Source organism: Colobus angolensis, unplaced genomic scaffold (assembly GCF_000951035.1).
Source record: "Colobus angolensis palliatus isolate OR3802 unplaced genomic scaffold, Cang.pa_1.0 Scaffold70, whole genome shotgun sequence".
In the NCBI taxonomy this organism is placed as follows: Eukaryota; Metazoa; Chordata; class Mammalia; order Primates; family Cercopithecidae; genus Colobus; species Colobus angolensis.
This window is the reverse complement of record NW_012120710.1, coordinates 1012892-1018283: the sequence shown is the minus strand read 5'-3', so window position 1 is coordinate 1018283 and position 5392 is coordinate 1012892. Positions and strand designations below refer to the sequence as shown.

At 32.4% G+C, this 5392-nt stretch overlaps 1 long non-coding RNA gene across 1 annotated transcript; it reads right to left on the bottom strand.

Annotated features, from left to right (window-relative positions):
- Positions 1-238: 238 nt before the first annotated feature.
- Positions 239-4715, bottom strand: LOC105501247. Its single transcript, XR_001000159.1, has 3 exons — positions 4703-4715; positions 3530-3616; positions 239-504 (listed from the first exon to the last, which is right to left on the bottom strand). It is a non-coding gene; the product is annotated as an uncharacterized LOC105501247 (long non-coding RNA).
- Between the last annotated feature and the right edge of the window lie 677 nt (positions 4716-5392).

Below are 5392 nucleotides of genomic sequence, written 5' to 3'. Positions count from 1 at the left end.
GGCAAAGGACACCAGGGGCAAATCAAGGTTTCGCATCAGTAGGTCTAGTAATCTAGATGTGATTGTGGACCATATGTTTGTAAGATAAAATGAATATAACATGCTAAATTAAAAATATCATTTCAAAAGGGCTATGGTATAAAGTACTACAGTCAGTGCTACTCGAACTGGGAAAATAAAGTGAAGAAGTAAATATATATGTAAATATAAAAAAGAGAAATAAAGAGCATACACATAATAATGTGCTTGCAATTTATTGCTTTTGGAGAAGAATGAATTTCTATTACTCAGAAACAGCAGTGAAAACAGCTTAACAGTTTAAATTACAAGTATCTAATCAAATGATAATTAGGAAGGTAAGTATCATGAAACACGGAATTCAGTGAATCATGATCTTTCTTTTATTCTGCATTGCCTTATGATAATTCTTCAAAAAGCAGCGGTAGTGTGATGCAGTATGACGAATGACAATAAACCAGTAAAAAGTGAATTTGCCAGTCAAACCTGTGAAGAAAAAGAAAATAACACTTTATCTCCCAAACTGATACTCCTGTAAATACATTTATACTCTTCCTGGCAGAAAGTATGTATTTATAGATATTTATTTATAGAAAATTTATTTATAGAAAATTATTTATTTTTAGATAGTTTTACTTATTATAATGCAGGGACCAAAATAATATTTGAGACAGAATAGACTCATGAAGTGGGTATCAGAATAAATAAAAATTATCATTCAGCATCTGCAATATAAATTTAAATTTTTCTTGATGTTTTCCATCACCTTATTTTATTCTAGCACTTAAATATAGCCTCCACATTTCATCTATCTCCCACAAATAATATTTTAACTATATTCTCCCCTGATTAAATGTCGTCAGCAATTATCTAACATCTGGAGGATCAAGATCAGGCTTTTGTAGTATCACACAGGGCAGGAATTCAATAAGAGTAAAATTTCCCAATGCATTTAAAAATATTTGAAAAATATTTGAAATCTTTTGAACTATTTAAAATTTGAATTGTAGAACAGTACTGTTTTATCTCCAATATATTGCCTTATTTTGAAGTATAATATTAATATCTCATAGATTTTGAAACATTTTATGCTGTAAATATAGATAAATAAAAGTGACTTTCTAAAAAGGACATTGTTACCATTTCCTATTTCTTTGAAAATTCCCATCTCCTTGTTGATATTTTATTAGTAATCCTATAGCCATTGTTCATTAGAATTACTTAAGCATAGAATGTTAATTTCTCATGAGTTCCCTGATGGCGGTTGTGCATCTTCTCCAAAGATTACATTTAAGACAGAAAACTTCAAATAACAACCAGGTACAGATTTAGTGGCGGAGAAGCCCATGGCCATAACCATATGACTTCCAGATCAAGGGCTTCTCTATAATGTCTCTCAATAGCCTTACAAATTCTATAAAGAGCTTAAGTATTATTATAACATGTATTTGTTGCTTATAAAACTGAGGTTTGGAGAAGATTAGGAACACTTCAAGGTCATGAAACAAGTTGTCAGGGTCAGGATACCAACGTAGGGGTTCCCCTACCCCGAACTCTGTCTCCTAACAGTAGTGAACAGAAGCTTTCCCTCAGAGGCATTTTTATTTAATTTTATTTGTTATTTTACTTTAAGTTCAGGGATCCATGTGCAGAATGTGCAGGACTGTTTCATAGGTATACGTGTGCCATGGTGGTTTGCAGCACTATTGATCAGTTCTCTATGTTATTTCTGTCACCTCCTACCCTCCATCCCTGGTGTGTGCTGTTCCCCTCCCTGTGCCCATGTGTTTTCATTGTTCAACTCCCACTTATGAGTGAGACCATGTGCTGTTTGGTTTTCTGTTCCTGTGTTAGTTTGCTGAGGATGATGGCTTCCAGCTTCATCCACGTCCCTGCAAAGGACAGGATCTCATTCCTTTTTATGACCACATAGTGTTCCATGGTATATACATACCATATTTTCTTTATCCAGTCTATTATTGATGGACATTTGGGTTGTTCCATGTCTTTACTATTGTAAATAGTGCTGCAATAAACATATGTAGGCATATGTCTTTAGAGTAGAATGCTTTATATTCTTTTGGGTATATGCCCAGTAATGGGATTGCTAGGTCAAACGGTATTTCTGGTTCTAGATCCTTGAGGAATCACCATACAGTTTTCCACAATGGTTGAACTAATTTACATTCTCACCACCTATCTCTTCACAGTCTAGCCATCATCTGTCGTTTCTTGACTTTTTAATAATCACCATTCTGACTGGTGTGAGATGGTATCTTACTGTGATTTTGATTTGCATTTCTCTAAAAGTCAGTGATGTTGAGCTATTTTCACATTTTGGCCACATAAATATCTTCTTCTGAAAAGTGTCTGTTCATACCTTTTGCTCACTTTTAGATGGAATTGTTTTTGTCTTGTAAATTTGTGTACGTTCCTTGTAGACTCTGGATACTAGACCTTTGTCAGATGGGTAGATTGCAAAAATTTTCTCCCATTCTCTAGGTTACCTGTTCACTCTGATGATGGTTTCTTTTGTTGTGCAGAAGCTGTTTAGTTTAATTAGATCCCATTTATAAATTTTGGCTTTTGTTGCCATTGCTTTTGGCATTTCCTTCATGAAGTCTTTGTCCATGCCTACGTCCTGAATGGTATCACCTAGGTTTTCTTCTAGGGTCTTTTTGTGGTTTTGGGTTTTTCATTTAATTTTCAATCCATCTTGAATTAATTTTTGTATAAGGTGTAAGGAAGGGGTCCAGTTTCAGTTTTCTGCATATGGCTAGCCACTTTTCCCAGTACCCATTTATTGACTAGGAGATCCTTTTCCCATTGCTTGTTTTTGTCAGGATTGTTGAAGATCAGATAGCAAGCAGAGACCCAAATCATGAATGAAATCCCATTCACAATTGCTACAAAGATAAGAAAATACCTAGAAATACAGCTAACAGAGGATGTGAAGGACCTCTTCAAGGAGAACCGCAAATCACTGCTCAAGGAAATAAGAAAGGACACAAACATTCCACTCTCATGGATAAGAAGAATCAATTTCATGAAAATGGCCATACTGACCAAAGTAATTTATAGATTCAATGCTATTCTCATCAAACTACCATTGACACTTTTCACAGAATTAGAAATAACTACTTTAAATTTCATATGTATCTACAGAATAGCTCATATACACAAGACAATTGTAAGAAAAAGGAACAAAGCTGAAGACATCACACTACTTGACTTCAAACTATACTACAAGGCTACAGTTACCAAAACAGCATGGTACTGGTTCCAAAACAGATATATAGACCAATGGAACAGAACAGAGACCTCAGAAATAACACCACATATCTACAAACTCAGAAGCATTTATATAAATCAGCACACTTCAAGGAGTTAACCCATGCTACATTTCTTAAACTGGAATGGTTGTTGGCTTAATGGCTTTTTTCCTGATTTTTCTTGTTTTAACTGTCATTGTTGATACTTCTAGAAAGAAAAGTAACTAGAGTCAGCTTACCTCCATAATCATGACCAAAGATTACTGAGGATATCAGTTGCCATACAGATAATTTGATCTATAGCCTCGATATGAATGATGCTTTTCCTGCATACACACAAAAGGAGAGAGCAAATTGCAGAGAATAGAGACAATGACAGTACAAATGTTTCACAAAAACTGTCACTGAAAACTTAGATTGTTTAAGTTTTTATGATCTTGTGTGTTATCTACATAGATGTTTTCAAATTTTTACATTTTTCTTTTTTATCAGAAAAGTGTTTAAAAGCAAGTAAAAATGATAAAGTATTTACTGTGTGTTGACATTTTTGTGGCAATAATAAATGCTGGAACACTGATTATAGGCAACCTCTCCAAATAGGTTTTAAATCTTCTTTATAACATTACCTACAAGTTACTATTTTCCCAACATTGAGTATAATGGGTAGGAGAAAGTTACCGTTTCCAACTTAGGTGGTGTTTCTTTATCTCATTCTTTTAATGAGCTTACTTTCTCTTACAACTCCTACATTCCTTCATATCCACTGCTGTTAACACAAACAGTCCTCATCCCTTTTTATGCATCTTTTTACTTGGTGCTTTTTAAATATGTATACTTGCTATATTAGTAAGGAGAACTTTTGAAGCCCTATTCATACTGATATTAGAGGTGAAAAATAATATGAGATTTTTATACATACATTTAGAAAAACATTAAAGAAATACAATTTTCTGTCTAATTTAGCACAGTAAGTTTAATTTAAAAACTTTATCATCCTTAAATATTTAGAAGATAGAAACTTACCACATTACATGGGTAGCCTCTATGCTTCATTAGGCATATGTTATGCTTCATTAGGCATATGTTATACTTCATAGAATTAGGAATTATTCATAGAATTAGGAACTATTCTTTAGGTCAATGTAATTATTTATAAAAGAAAGATACGTAAGCTCTCAGAGAATAATTGAAAATTGACTTATTCTGAGTGGAATAGAGTTTCCATTGAGAGGCTGTTAGAACACAAGATATTTGTGACTTTAACCTCTGTAATATAAATAAATGAAATCAATGTACACTTTAGCAATTAATGATATACATATATTTGAGAGATAACTATCAATTATTCTAGGAGAATAGACAGTCAGAGAAGAAAACTTATTCAGAGTGCACATTATCAGAAGAACACTTACATGGAATTTTCTTCCATACTCATGGTGCCCATGACGCCCATGATGTTTCTATGAAATAAAAAGAAAATAAAAGATCAAAGATTCAATATATAATTAATTAGCAAGTTTTCCAGTAAATGAAAATATCTTACCTCTTCATGTGAATCAGCTCTCTTGAAAAAGAAGAAAATGAGAAAGTAGTTAATATCTTAATTTTATAATTCAAGAGTATGTATAAAAATTAACTTAGCCACATTTATGATTAAACAGAATGAAGGCATTCTTTGGTTGATGACATACTAAATTAGTTATTTTAGCTTTAAGACATCTTTAAAATGAGTGAAGGGTAAACTTCTCTATAATTAATGTGCTATATTCAAGTATCAACTCATTTTGGTTTATATATCTTTTTTATGAAAGGCAAGAAAAGTCTATCATTTGTGAATAAGAGAGTAGAAACTGAAAAATGAAACATTGGATTTTTTATATATGAATATGTTCTATGTAGCTCAAAAGTTTATTTGCTGATAGAGACAGGCATTATGCTTTTCTCTGTTCTTCTAATATGTTTATTTTTCTACTTCTATCCTTTTATAATAAAATCATGTGATAAACTGTGATCTCATAACCAATTTGTTTCTTGAAACATTCATTAGAATTTGGTGGATAGGTTGAAGTATTAGTATTCTTTTGTGACCAATTTTCTATTAA